General features: G+C 45.0%; 1 protein-coding gene across 3 annotated transcripts in view; it reads right to left on the bottom strand.

Moving 5' to 3' along the window:
* Positions 1 to 15,100, bottom strand: part of AJAP1 (adherens junctions associated protein 1) — a 994,606-nt gene that overhangs the window by 855,911 nt on the left and 123,595 nt on the right. The gene's annotated exons all lie outside the window — the stretch shown is intronic.

The following is a 15,100-nucleotide window of genomic DNA, read 5'->3' as shown; positions in this document are numbered from 1 at the left end:
TGGGTTTTTTGTGAAAAAATGTGATGTGTCCACGTTGTGTTTTGGGGCATGTCCTTTCGTAGGCGCTAGGCCTACCCACACAAGTGAGGTAACATTTTTATCGGGAGACTTGGGGGAACGCTGGGTGGAAGGAAATTTGTGGCTCCTCTCAGATTCCAGAACTTTCTGTCACTGAAATTAGAGGAAAAAGTGTTTTTGGTCAAATTTTGAGTTTTGCAAAGGATTCTGGGTAACAGAACCTGGTCAGATCCCCACAAGTCACTTCATCTTGGATTCCGCTAGGTGTCTAGTTTTCAAAAATGCGCTGGTTTGCTAGGTTTCCCCAGGTGCCAGCTGAGCTAGAGGCCAAAATCCACAGGTAGGCACTTTGTAAAAAACACCTTTGCTTTCTGTGAAAAAATGTGATGTGTCCACATTGTGTTTTGGGCCATTTCCTTTTGTGGGTGCTAGGCCTACCCACACAAGTGAGGTACCATTTTTATTGGGAGACTTGGAGGAACGCTGGGTGGAAGGAAATTGGTGGCTCCTCTCAGATTCCAGAACTTTCTGTCACTGAAATGAGAGGCAAAAGTGTTTGTTTGTCAAATGTTGAGGTTTGCAAAGGATTCTGGGTAACAGAACCTGGTCAGAGCCCCACAAGTCACCCCATATTGGATTCCTCTAGGTGTCTTGTTTTAAAAAATGCACTGGTTTGCTAGGTTTCCCCAGGTGACGGCTGAGCTAAAGGCCAAAATCCACAGGTAGGCACTTTGTAAAAAAAACCTCTGTTTTCTGTGAAAAAAATGTGATGTGTCCACGTTGTGTTTTGGGCCATTTCCTTTCGTGGGCACTAGGCCTACCCACACAAGTGAGGTACCATTTTTTTCAGGAGACTTGGGGGAATGCTGGGTGGAAGGAAATGTGTGGCTCTTCTCAGATTCCAGAACTTTCTGTCACCGAAATGAGAGGAAAAAGTGTTTTTTTGGCCAAATTTTGAGGTTTGCAAAGGATTCTCGGTAACAGAACCTGGTCAGAGCCCCACAAGTCACCCCATCTTGGATTCCCCGAGGTGTCTAGTTTTCAAAAGTGCACTGGTTTGCTAGGTTTCCCTAGGTGCCCACTGAGCTAGAGGCCAAAATCCACAGGTAGGCAGTTTGTAAAAAACACCTCTGTTTTCTGTGAAAAATTTTTATGTGTCCACATTGTGTTTTGGGCCATTTCCTTTTGTGGGTGCTAGGCCTACCCACACAAGTGATGTACCATTTTTATCAGGAGACTTGGAGGAACCACGGGTGGAAGGAAATTTGTGGATCTTCTCAGATTCCAGAACTTTCTGTCACCGAAGTGAGAGGAAAAAGTGTTTTTTTTTGTGTCAAATTTTGAGTTTTGCAAAGGATTCTGGGTAACAGAACCTGGTCAGAGCCCCACAAGTCACTCCATCTTGGATTCCCCTAGGTGTCTAGTTTTAAAAAATGTGCTGGTTTGCTAGGTTTCCCCAGGTGCAGGCTGAGCTAGAGGCCAAAATCCACAGGTAGGCACTTTGTAAAAAACACCTCTGTTTTCTGTGAAAAAATGTGATATGTCCACGTTATGTTTTGGGCCATTTCCTTTTGTGGGCGCTAGGCCTACCCACACAAGTGAGGTACCATTTTTATCAGGAGACTTGGGGGAACGCTGGGTGGAAGGAAATTTGTGGCTCCTCTCAGATTCCAGAACTTTCTGTAACCGAAATGAAAGGAAAAAGTGTTTTTTTGGTCAAATTTTGAGGTTTGCAAAGGATTCTGGGTCACAAGTCACTCCATCTTGGATTGCTCTAGGTGTCTTTTTCAAAAATGCGCTGCTTTGCAAGGTTTCCCCAGGTGCCGGCTGAGCTAGAGGCCAAAATCCACAGGTAGGCGCTTTGTAAAAAACACCTCTGTTTTCTGTGAAAAAATGTGATGTGTCCACGTTGTGTTTTGGGCCATTTCCTTTTGTGGGCGCTAGGCCTACCCACACAAGTGAGGTACCATTTTTATCAGGAGACTATGGGGAACGCTGGGTGGAAGAAAATTTGTGGCTCCTCTCAGATTCCAGAACTTTCTGTCAACGAAATGAGAGTAAATTGTGTTTTTTTAATCCAATTTTCAGGTTTGCAAAGGATTATGGGTAGCAGAACCTGGCCAGAGCCCCACAAGTCACCCCTCTTAGATTCCCCTAGGTGTCTAGTTTTAAAAAATGTGCTGGTTTGCTAGGTTTCCTCAGGTGCAGGCTGAGCTAGAGGCCAAAATCCACAGGTAGGCACTTTGTAAAAAACACCTCTGTTTTCTGTGAAAAAATGTGATGTGTCCACGTTGTGTTTTGGGCCATTTCCTTTTGTGGGCGCTAGGCCTACCCACACAAGTGAGGTAACATTTTTATCGGGAGACTTGGGGGAACGCTGGGTGGAAGGAAATTTGTGGCTCCTCTCAGATTCCAGAACTTTCTGTCACCGAAATGAAAGGAAAAAGTGTTTTTTCGGTCAGATTTTGAGGTTTGCAAAGGATTCTGGGTCACAAGTCACTCCATCTTGGATTCCTCTAGGTGTCTTTTTCAAAAATGCGCTGGTTTGCAAGGTTTCCCCAGGTGCCGGCTGAGCTAGAGGCCAAAATCCACAGGTAGGCGCTTTGTAAAAAACACCTCTGTTTTCTGTGAAAAAATGTGATGTGTCCACGTTGTGTTTTGGGCCATTTCCTTTTGTGGGCGCTAGGCCTACCCACACAAGTGAGGTACCATTTTTATCAGGAGACTTTGGGGAACGCTGGGTGGAAGAAAATTTGTGGCTCCTCTCAGATTCCAGAACTTTCTGTCAACGAAATGAGAGTAAATTGTGTTTTTTGAATCCAATTTTGAGGTTTGCAAAGGATTATGGGTAGCAGAACCTGGCCAGAGCCCCACAAGTCCCCCCTCTTAGATTCCCCTAGGTGTCTAGTTTTCAAAAGTGCACTGGTTTGCAAGGTTTCCACAGGTGCCTGCTGCACTAGTGGCCAAAATCCACAGGTAGGCACTTTGTAAAAAACACCTCTGTTCTCTGTGAAAAAATGTGATGTATCCACGTTGTGTTTTGGGGCATTTCCTTTCGTGGGCGCTCGGCCTACCTACACAATTGAGGTACCATTTTTATCGGGAGGCTTGGGGGTACGCTGGGTGGAAGGACATTTTTGGCTCCTCTTAGACTCCAGAACTTTCTGTCACCGAAATGAGAGGAAAAAGTGTTTTTTTGGTCAAATTTTGAGGTTTGCAAAGGATTCTGGGTAACAGAACATGGCAGAGCCCCACAAGTCACCCCTCTTAGATTTCCCTAGGTGTCTAATTTTCAAAAATGCACTGGTTTGCAAGGTTTCCCCAGGTGCAGGCTGAGCTAGAGGCCAAAATCCACAGGTAAGCACTTTGTAAAAAACACCTCTGTTTTCTGTGAAAAAATGTGATATGTCCACGTTATGTTTTGGGCCATTTCCTTTTGTGGGCGCTAGGCCTACCCACACAAGTGAGGTACCATTTTTATCAGGAGACTTGGGGGAACGCTGGGTGGAAGGAAATTTGTGGCTCCTCTCAGATTCCAGAACTTTCTGTCACCGAAATGAAAGGAAAAAGTGTTTTTTTGGTCAAATTTTGAGGTTTGCAAAGGATTCTGGGTCACAAGTCACTCCATCTTGGATTGCTCTAGGTGTCTTTTTCAAAAATGCATGGGTTTGCAAGGTTTCCCCAGGTGCCGGCTGAGCTAGAGGCCAAAATCCACAGGTAGGCGCTTTGTAAAAAACACCTCTGTTTTCTGTGAAAAAATGTGATGTGTCCACGTTGTGTTTTGGGCCATTTCCTTTTGTGGGCGCTAGGCCTACCCACACAAGTGAGGTACCATTTTTATCAGGAGACTATGGGGAACGCTGGGTGGAAGAAAATTTGTGGCTCCTCTCAGATTCCAGAACTTTCTGTCAACGAAATGAGAGTAAATTGTGTTTTTTTAATCCAATTTTCAGGTTTGGAAAGGATTATGGGTAGCAGAACCTGGCCAGAGCCCCACAAGTCACCCCTCTTAGATTCCCCTAGGTGTCTAGTTTTAAAAAATGTGCTGGTTTGCTAGGTTTCCTCAGGTGCAGGCTGAGCTAGAGGCCAAAATCCACAGGTAGGCACTTTGTAAAAAACACCTCTGTTTTCTGTGAAAAAATGTGATGTGTCCACGTTGTGTTTTGGGCCATTTCCTTTTGTGGGCGCTAGGCCTACCCACACAAGTGAGGTACCATTTTTATCGGGAGACTTGGGGGAACGCTGGGTGGAAGGAAATTTGTGGCTCCTCTCAGATTCCAGAACTTTCTGTCAACGAAATGAGAGTAAATTGTGTTTTTTGAATCCAATTTTGAGGTTTGCAAAGGATTATGGGTAGCAGAACCTGGCCAGAGCCCCACAAGTCCCCCCTCTTAGATTCCCCTAGGTGTCTAGTTTTCAAAAGTGCACTGGTTTGCAAGGTTTCCACAGGTGCCTGCTGCACTAGTGGCCAAAATCCACAGGTAGGCACTTTGTAAAAAACACCTCTGTTCTCTGTGAAAAAATGTGATGTATCCACGTTGTGTTTTGGGGCATTTCCTTTTGTGGGCGCTCGGCCTACCTACACAATTGAGGTACCATTTTTATCGGGAGGCTTGGGGGTACGCTGGGTGGAAGGACATTTTTGGCTCCTCTTAGACTCCAGAACTTTCTGTCACCGAAATGAGAGGAAAAAGTGTTTTTTTGGTCAAATTTTGAGGTTTGCAAAGGATTCTGGGTAACAGAACATGGCAGAGCCCCACAAGTCACCCCTCTTAGATTTCCCTAGGTGTCTAATTTTCAAAAATGCACTGGTTTGCAAGGTTTCCCCAGGTGCAGGCTGAGCTAGAGGCCAAAATCCACAGGTAAGCACTTTGTAAAAAACACCTCTGTTTTCTGTGAAAAAATGTGATATGTCCACGTTATGTTTTGGGCCATTTCCTTTTGTGGGCGCTAGGCCTACCCACACAAGTGAGGTACCATTTTTATCAGGAGACTTGGGGGAACGCTGGGTGGAAGGAAATTTGTGGCTCCTCTCAGATTCCAGAACTTTCTGTCACCGAAATGAAAGGAAAAAGTGTTTTTTTGGTCAAATTTTGAGGTTTGCAAAGGATTCTGGGTCACAAGTCACTCCATCTTGGATTGCTCTAGGTGTCTTTTTCAAAAATGCATGGGTTTGCAAGGTTTCCCCAGGTGCCGGCTGAGCTAGAGGCCAAAATCCACAGGTAGGCGCTTTGTAAAAAACACCTCTGTTTTCTGTGAAAAAATGTGATGTGTCCACGTTGTGTTTTGGGCCATTTCCTTTTGTGGGCGCTAGGCCTACCCACACAAGTGAGGTACCATTTTTATCAGGAGACTATGGGGAACGCTGGGTGGAAGAAAATTTGTGGCTCCTCTCAGATTCCAGAACTTTCTGTCAACGAAATGAGAGTAAATTGTGTTTTTTTAATCCAATTTTCAGGTTTGCAAAGGATTATGGGTAGCAGAACCTAGCCAGAGCCCCACAAGTCACCCCTCTTAGATTCCCCTAGGTGTCTAGTTTTAAAAAATGTGCTGGTTTGCTAGGTTTCCTCAGGTGCAGGCTGAGCTAGAGGCCAAAATCCACAGGTAGGCACTTTGTAAAAAACACCTCTGTTTTCTGTGAAAAAATGTGATGTGTCCACGTTGTGTTTTGGGCCATTTCCTTTTGTGGGCGCTAGGCCTACCCACACAAGTGAGGTACCATTTTTATCGGGAGACTTGGGGGAACGCTGGGTGGAAGGAAATTTGTGGCTCCTCTCAGATTCCAGAACTTTCTGTCACCGAAATGAAAGGAAAAAGTGTTTTTTCGGTCAGATTTTGAGGTTTGCAAAGGATTCTGGGTCACAAGTCACTCCATCTTGGATTCCTCTAGGTGTCTTTTTCAAAAATGCGCTGGTTTGCAAGGTTTCCCCAGGTGCCGGCTGAGCTAGAGGCCAAAATCCACAGGTAGGCACTTTGTAAAAAACACCTCTGTTTTCTGTGAAAAAATGTGATGTGTCCACGTTGTGTTTTGGGCCATTTCGTTTTGTGGGCGCTAGGCCTACCCACACAAGTGAGGTACCATTTTTATCAGGAGACTTTGGGGAACGCTGGGTGGAAGAAAATTTGTGGCTCCTCTCAGATTCCAGAACTTTCTGTCAACGAAATGAGAGTAAATTGTGTTTTTTTAATCCAATTTTGAGGTTAGCAAAGGATTATGGGTAGCAGAACCTGGCCAGAGCCCCACAAGTCCCCCCTCTTAGATTCCCCTAGGTGTCTGTTTTTCAAAAGTGCACTGGTTTGCAAGGTTTCCACAGGTGCCTGCTGCACTAGAGGCCAAAATCCACAGGTAGGCACTTTGTAAAAAACACCTCTGTTCTCTGTGAAAAAATGTGATGTATCCACGTTGTGTTTTGGGGCATTTCCTTTCGTGGGCGCTCGGCCTACCTACACAATTGAGGTACCATTTTTATCGGGATGCTTGGGGGTACGCTGGGTGGAAGGAAATTTTTGGCTCCTCTTAGACTCCAGAACTTTCTGTCACCGAAATGAGAGGAAAAAGTGTTTTTTTGGTCAAATTTTGAGGTTTGCAAAGGATTCTGGGTAACAGAACATGGCAGAGCCCCACAAGTCACCCCTCTTAGATTTCCCTAGGTGTCTAATTTTCAAAAATGCACTGGTTTGCACGGTTTCCCTAGGTGCCGGCTGAGCTAGAGACCAAAATCCACAGGTAGGCGCTTTGTAAGAAGCACCTCTGTTTTCTATGAAAAAATGTGATGTGTCCACATTGTGTTTTGAGCCATTTCCCTTTGTGGGCGCTAGGCCTATCCACACAAGTGAGGTACCATTTTTATTGGGAGACTTGGAGGAACGCTGGGTGGAAGGAAATTGGTGGCTCCTCTCAGATTCCAGAACTTTCTGTCACCAAAATGAGAGGATAAAGTGGTTTCTTTGGTCAAATTTTGAGGTTTGCAAAGGATCCTGGGTAACAGAACCTGGTCAGAGCCCCACAAGTCACTCCATCTTGGATTCCCCTAGGTGTCTAGTTTTAAAAAATATGATGGTTTGCTAGGTTTCCCCAGGTGCCGGCTGAGCTGAAGGCCAAAATCCACAGGTAGGAACCTTGTAAAAAACACATCTGTTTTCTGTTAAAAATGTGATGTGTACATGTTGTGTTTTGGGGCATTTCCTTTCGTGAGCGCTAGGCCTACCCACACAAGTGAGGTACCATTTCTATCGGGAGACTTGGGGGGACGCTGTGTGGAAGGAAATTTGTGGCTCCTCTCAGATTCCAGAACTTTCTGTCACCGAAATGAGAGGAAAAAGTGTTTTTTTTAATCAAATTTTGAGGTTTGCAAAGGATTCTGGGTAACAGAACCTGGTCAGAGCCCCACAAGTCACCCCTCTTATATTCCCCTAGGTGTCTAGTTTTCAAACAATGCGCTGGTTTGCAAAGTTTCCCCAGGTGCCGGCTGAGCTAGAGGCCAAAATCCACAGGTAGGCACTTTGTAAAAAACACCTCTGTTTTCTATGAAAAAATGTGATGTGTCCACGTTGTGTTTTGGGCCATTTCCTTTTGTGGGCACTAGGCCTACCCACAGAAGTGAGGGACCATTTTTATTGGGAGACTTGGAGGAACAATTGGTGGAAGAAAATTGGTGGCTCTTCTCAGATTCCAGAACTTTCTGTCACCGAAATGAGAGGAAAAAGTGTTTTTTTGGTTCAGATTTTGATGTTTGCAAAGGATTCTGGGTAACAGAACCTGGTCAGAGCCGCACAAGTCGCTCCATCTTGGATTCCTCTAGGTGTCTTTTTCAAAAATGCGCTGGTTTGCTAGGTTTCCCCAGGTGCCGGCTGAGCTAGAGGCCAAAATCTACAGGTAGGCACTTTGTAAAATACACCTTTGTTTTCTGCAAAAAAATGTGATGTGTCCATGTTGTGTTTTGGGGCATTTCCTTTCATGGGCGTTATGCCTACCCAAACAAGTGAGGTACCATTTTTATCGGGAGTCTTGGGGAATGCTGGGTGGAAGGAAATTTGTGGCTCCTCTCAGATTCCAGAACTTTCTGTCACCGAAATGAGAGGAAAAAATGGTTTATTGATCAAATTTTGAGGTTTGCAAAGGATTCTGGATAACAGAACTGGGTCAGAGCCCCACAAGTCACCCCTCTTAGATTCCCTTAGGTGTCTAGTTTTCAAAAATACACTGGTTTGCAAGGTTTCCCTAGCTGAGCTAGAGGCCAAAATCCACAGGTAGGCGCTTTGTAAGAAACACCTCTGTTTTCTATGAAAAAAGTTGATGTGTCTACATTGTGTTTTGAGCCATTTCCCTTTGTGGGCGCTAGGCCTACCCACACAAGTGAGGTACCATTTTAATGGGAGACTCAGAGGAACGCTGGGTGGAAGGAAATTGGTGGCTCCTCTCAGATTCCAGAACTTTCTGTCAACGAAATGAGAGTAAATTGTGTTTTTTTAATCCAATTTTGAGGTTTGCAAAGGATTATGGGTAGCAGAACCTGGCCAGAGCCCCACAAGTCACCCCTCTTAGATTCCCCTAGGTGTCTAGTTTTAAAAAATGCGCTGGTTTGCACAGTTTCCCCAGGTGCCGGCTGAGCTAGAGGCCAAAATCCACAGGTAGGCACTTTGTAAAAAACACCTCTGTTTTCTGTGAAAAAATGTGATGTTTCCAAGTTGTGTTTTGGGCCATTTCCTTTTGTGGGCGCTAGGCCTACCCACACAAGTGAGGTACCATTTTTATTGGGAGACTTGGGGGAACGCTGGGTGGAAGGAAATTTGTGGCTCCTCTCAGATTCCAGAACATTCTGTCACCGAAATGAAAGGAAAAAGTGTTTTTTTGGTCAAATTTTGAGGTTTGCAAAGGATTCTGGGTCACAAGTCACTCCATCTTGGATTCCTCTAGGTGTCTTTTTCAGAAATGCACTGGTTTGCGAGGTTTCCCCAGGTGCTGGCTGAGCTAGAGGCCAAAATCCACAGGTAGGCGCTTTGTAAAAAACACCTCTGTTTTCTGTGAAATAATGTGATGTGTCCATGTTGTGTTTTGGGCCATTTCCTTTTGTGGGCGCTAGGCCTACCCACACAAGTGAGGTACCATTTTTATTGGGAGACTTGGAGGAACGCTGGGTGGAAGGAAATTTGTGGCTCCTCTTAGATTCCAGAACTTTCTGTCACCGAAATGAGAGGAAAAAGAGTTTTTTTGATCAAATTTTGAGGTTTGCAAAGGATTCTGGGTAACAGAACCTGGTCAGAGCCCCACAAGTCACCCCTCTTAGATTCCCCTAGGTGTCTAGTTTTCAAAAAATGCGCTGGTTTGCACGGTTTCCCCAGGTGCCGGCTGAGCTAGAGGCCAAAATCTACAGGTAGGCACTTTGTAAAAAACACCTTTGTTTTCTGCAAAAAAATGTGATGTGTCCATGTTGTGTTTTGGGGCATTTCCTTTCATGGGCGTTAGGCCTACCCAAACAAGTGAGGTACCATTTTTATCGGGAGTCTTGGGAGAATGCTGGGTGGAAGGAAATTTGTGGCTCCTCTCAGATTCCAGAACTTTCTGTCACTGAAATTAGAGGAAAAAATGGTTTTTTGATCAAATTTTGAGGTTTGCAAAGGATTCTGGATAACAGAACCGGGTCAGAGCCCCACAAGTCACCCCTCTTAGATTCCCTTAGGTGTCTAGTTTTCAAAAATACACTGGTTTGCAAGGTTTCCCTAGCTGAGCTAGAGGCCAAAATCCACAGGTAGGCGCTTTGTAAGAAACACCTCTGTTTTCTATGAAAAAAGTTGATGTGTCCACATTGTGTTTTGAGCCATTTCCCTTTGTGGGCGCTAGGCCTACCCACACAAGTGAGGTACCATTTTTATTGGGAGACTCAGAGGAACGCTGGGTGGAAGGAAATTGGTGGCTCCTCTCAGATTCCAGAACTTTCTGTCACCGAAATGAGAGGAAAAAGTGGTTTCTTTGGTCAAATTTTGAGGTTTGCAAAGGATTCTGGGTAACAGAACCTGGTCAGAGCCCCGCAAGTCACTCCATCTTGGATTCCCCTAGGTGTCTAGTTTTAAAAAATGTGCTGGTTTGCTAGGTTTCCCCAGGTGCAGGCTGAGCTAGAGGCCAAAATCCACAGGTAGGCACTTTGTAAAAAACACCTCTGTTTTCTGTGAAAAAATGTGATGTGTCCACGTTGTGTTTTGGGCCATTTCCTTTTGTGGGCGCTACGCCTACCCACACAAGTGAGGTACCATTTTTATCGGGAGACTTGGGGGAACGCTGGGTGGAAGGAAATTTGTGGCTCCTCTCAGATTCCAGAACTTTCTGTCACCGAAATGAAAGGAAAAAGTGTTTTTTTTGGTCAAATTTTGAGGTTTGCAAAGGATTCTGGGTCACAAGTCACTCCATCTTGGATTCCTCTAGGTGTCTTTTTCAAAAATGCGCTGGTTTGCAAGGTTTCCCCAGGTGCCGGCTGAGCTAGGGGCCAAAATCCACAGGTAGGCGCTTTGTAAAAAACACCTCTGTTTTCTGTGAAAAAATGTTATGTGTCCACGTTGTGTTTTGGGCCATTTCCTTTTGTGGGCGCTAGGCCTACCCACACAAGTGAGGTACCATTTTTATCAGGAGACTTTGGGGAACGCTGGGTGGAAGAAAATTTGTGGCTCCTCTCAGATTCCAGAACTTTCTGTCAACGAAATGAGAGTAAATTGTGTTTTTTTAATCCAATTTTGAGGTTTGCAAAGGATTATGGGTAGCAGAACCTGGCCAGAGCCCCACAAGTCACCCCTCTTAGATTCCCCTAGGTGTCTAGTTTTAAAAAATGTGCTGGTTTGCTAGGTTTCCTCAGGTGCAGGCTGAGCTAGAGGCCAAAATCCACAGGTAGGCACTTTGTAAAAAATACCTCTGTTTTCTGTGAAAAAATGTGATGTGTCCACGTTGTGTTTTGGGCCATTTCCTTTTGTGGGCGCTAGGCCTACCCACACAAGTGAGGTACCATTTTTATTGGGAGACTTGGGGGAACGCTGGGTGGAAGGAAATTTGTGGCTCCTCTCAGATTCCAGAACTTTCTGTCACCGAAATGAAAGGAAAAAGTGTTTTTTTGGTCAAATTTTGAGGTTTGCAAAGGATTCTGGGTCACAGAACCTGGTCAGAGCCCCACAAGTCACCCCTCTTAAATTCCCCTAGGTGTCTAGTTTTCAAACAATGCGCTGGTTTGCAAAGTTTCCCCAGGTGCCGGCTGAGCTAGAGGCCAAAATCCACAGGTAGGCACTTTGTAAAAAACACCTCTGTTTTCTATGAAAAAATGTGATGTGTCCACGTTGTGTTTTGGGCCATTTCCTTTTGTGGGCACTAGGCCTACCCACAGAAGTGAGGTACCATTTTTATTGGGAGACTTGGAGGAACAATTGGTGGAAGAAAATTGGTGGCTCTTCTCAGATTCCAGAACTTTCTGTCACCGAAATGAGAGGAAAAAGTGTTTTTTTGGTCAGATTTTGATGTTTGCAAAGGATTCTGGGTAACAGAACCTGGTCAGAGCCGCACAAGTCGCTCCATCTTGGATTCCTCTAGGTGTCTTTTTCAAAAATGCGCTGGTTTGCTAGGTTTCCCCAGGTGCCGGCTGAGCTAGAGGCCAAAATCTACAGGTAGGCACTTTGTAAAATACACCTTTGTTTTCTGCAAAAAAATGTGATGTGTCCATGTTGTGTTTTGGGGCATTTCCTTTCATGGGCGTTATGCCTACCCAAACAAGTGAGGTACCATTTTTATCGGGAGTCTTGGGGGAATGCTGGGTGGAAGGAAATTTGTGGCTCCTCTCAGATTCCAGAACTTTCTGTCACCGAAATGAGAGGAAAAAATGGTTTTTTGATCAAATTTGGAGGTTTGCAAAGGATTCTGGATAACAGAACTGGGTCAGAGCCCCACAAGTCACCCCTCTTAGATTCCCTTAGGTGTCTAGTTTTCAAAAATACACTGGTTTGCAAGGTTTCCCTAGCTGAGCTAGAGGCCAAAATCCACAGGTAGGCGCTTTGTAAGAAACACCTCTGTTTTCTATGAAAAAAGTTGATGTGTCCACATTGTGTTTTGAGCCATTTCCCTTTGTGGGCGCTAGGCCTACCCACACAAGTGAGGTACCATTTTTATTGGGAGACTCAGAGGAACGCTGGGTGGAAGGAAATTGGTGGCTCCTCTCAGATTCCAGAACTTTCTGTCAACGAAATGAGAGTAAATTGTGTTTTTTTAATCCAATTTTGAGGTTTGCAAAGGATTATGGGTAGCAGAACCTGGCCAGAGCCCCACAAGTCACCCCTCTTAGATTCCCCTAGGTGTCTAGTTTTAAAAAATGTGCTGGTTTGCTAGGTTTCCTCAGGTGCAGGCTGAGCTAGAGGCCAAAATCCACAGGTAGGCACTTTGTAAAAAACACCTCTGTTTTCTGTGAAAAAATGTGATGTTTCCAAGTTGTGTTTTGGGCCATTTCCTTTTGTGGGCGCTAGGCCTACCCACACAAGTGAGGTACCATTTTTATTGGGAGACTTGGGGGAACGCTGGGTGGAAGGACATTTGTGGCTCCTCTCAGATTCCAGAACATTCTGTCACCGAAATGAAAGGAAAAAGTGTTTTTTTTGGTCAAATTTTGAGGTTTGCAAAGGATTCTGGGTCACAAGTCACTCCATCTTGGATTCCTCTAGGTGTCTTTTTCAGAAATGCGCTGGTTTGCGAGGTTTCCCCAGGTGCTGGCTGAGCTAGAGGCCAAAATCCACAGGTAGGCGCTTTGTAAAAAACACCTCTGTTTTCTGTGAAATAATGTGATGTGTCCATGTTGTGTTTTGGGCCATTTCCTTTTGTGGGCGCTAGGCCTACCCACACAAGTGAGGTACCATTTTTATTGGGAGACTTGGAGGAACGCTGGGTGGAAGGAAATATGTGGCTCCTCTTAGATTCCAGAACTTTCTGTCACCGAAATGAGAGGAAAAAGAGTTTTTTTGATCAAATTTTGAGGTTTGCAAAGGATTCTGGGTAACAGAACCTGGTCAGAGCCCCACTAGTCACCCCTCTTAGATTCCCCTAGGTGTCTAGTTTTCAAAAAATGCGCTGGTTTGCACGGTTTCCCCAGGTGCCGGCTGAGCTAGAGGCCAAAATCTACAGGTAGGCACTTTGTAAAAACCACCTTTGTTTTCTGCAAAAAAATGTGATGTGTCCATGTTGTGTTTTGGGGCATTTCCTTTCATGGGCGTTAGGCCTACCCAAACAAGTGAGGTACCATTTTTATCGGGAGTCTTGGGAGAATGCTGGGTGGAAGGAAATTTGTGGCTCCTCTCAGATTCCAGAACTTTCTGTCACCGAAATGAGAGGAAAAAGAGTTTTTTTGATCAAATTTTGAGGTTTGCAAAGGATTCTGGATAACAGAACCGGGTCAGAGCCCCACAAGTCACCCCTCTTAGATTCCCTTAGGTGTCTAGTTTTCAAAAATACACTGGTTTGCAAGGTTTCCCTAGCTGAGCTAGAGGCCAAAATCCACAGGTAGGCGCTTTGTAAGAAACACCTCTGTTTTCAATGAAAAAAGTTGATGTGTCCACATTGTGTTTTGAGCCATTTCCCTTTGTGGGCGCTAGGCCTACCCACACAAGTGAGGTACCATTTTTATTGGGAGACTCAGAGGAACGCTGGGTGGAAGGAAATTGGTGGCTCCTCTCAGATTCCAGAACTTTCTGTCACCGAAATGAGAGGAAAAAGTGGTTTCTTTGGTCAAATTTTGAGGTTTGCAAAGGATTCTGGGTAACAGAACCAGGTCAGAGCCCCACAAGTCACTCCATCTTGGATTCCCCTAGGTGTCTAGTTTTAAAAAATGTGCTGGTTTGCTAGGTTTCCCCAGGTGCAGGCTGAGCTAGAGGCCAAAATCCACAGGTAGGCACTTTGTAAAAAACACCTCTGTTTTCTGTGAAAAAATGTGATGTGTCCACGTTGTGTTTTGGGCCATTTCCTTTTGTGGGCGCTACGCCTACCCACACAAGTGAGGTACCATTTTTATCGGGAGACTTGGGGGAACGCTGGGTGGAAGGAAATTTGTGGCTCCTCTCAGATTCCAGAACTTTCTGTCACCGAAATGAAAGGAAAAAGTGTTTTTTTGGTCAAATTTTGAGGTTTGCAAAGGATTCTGGTTCACAAGTCACTCCATCTTGGATTCCTCTAGGTGTCTTTTTCAAAAATGCGCTGGTTTGCAAGGTTTCCCCAGGTGCCGGCTGAGCTAGGGGCCAAAATCCACAGGTAGGCGCTTTGTAAAAAACACCTCTGTTTTCTGTGAAAAAATGTTATGTGTCCACGTTGTGTTTTGGGCCATTTCCTTTTGTGGGCGCTAGGCCTACCCACACAAGTGAGGTACCATTTTTATCAGGAGACTTTGGGGAACGCTGGGTGGAAGAAAATTTGTGGCTCCTCTCAGATTCCAGAACTTTCTGTCAACGAAATGAGAGTAAATTGTGTTTTTTTAATCCAATTTTGAGGTTTGCAAAGGATTATGGGTAGCAGAACCTGGCCAGAGGCCCACAAGTCACCCCTCTTAGATTCCCCTAGGTGTCTAGTTTTAAAAAATGTGCTGGTTTGCTAGGTTTCCTCAGGTGCAGGCTGAGCTAGAGGCCAAAATCCACAGGTAGGCACTTTGTAAAAAACACCTCTGTTTTCTGTGAAAAAATGTGATGTGTCCACGTTGTGTTTTGGGCCATTTCCTTTTGTGGGCGCTAGGCCTACCCACACAAGTGAGGTACCATTTTTATTGGGAGACTTGGGGGAACGCTGGGTGGAAGGAAATTTGTGGCTCCTCTCAGATTCCAGAACTTTCTGTCACCGAAATGAAAGGAAAAAGTGTTTTTTTGGTCAAATTTTGAGGTTTGCAAAGGATTCTGGGTCACAGAACCTGGTCAGAGCCCCACAAGTCACTCCATCTTGGATTCCCCTAGGTGTCTAGTTTTAAAAAATATGATGGTTTGCTAGGTTTCCCCAGGTGCCGGCTGAGCTGAAGGCCAAAATCCACAGGTAGGAGCCTTGTAAAAAACACCTCTGTTTTCTGTTAAAAATGTGATGTGTCCATGT

Source organism: Pleurodeles waltl, chromosome 6, assembly GCF_031143425.1.
Source record: "Pleurodeles waltl isolate 20211129_DDA chromosome 6, aPleWal1.hap1.20221129, whole genome shotgun sequence".
Lineage (NCBI taxonomy): Eukaryota > Metazoa > Chordata > Amphibia > Caudata > Salamandridae > Pleurodeles > Pleurodeles waltl.
Note: the sequence above shows the minus strand (reverse complement) of the source record. Positions and strands in the feature narration are given on the sequence as shown.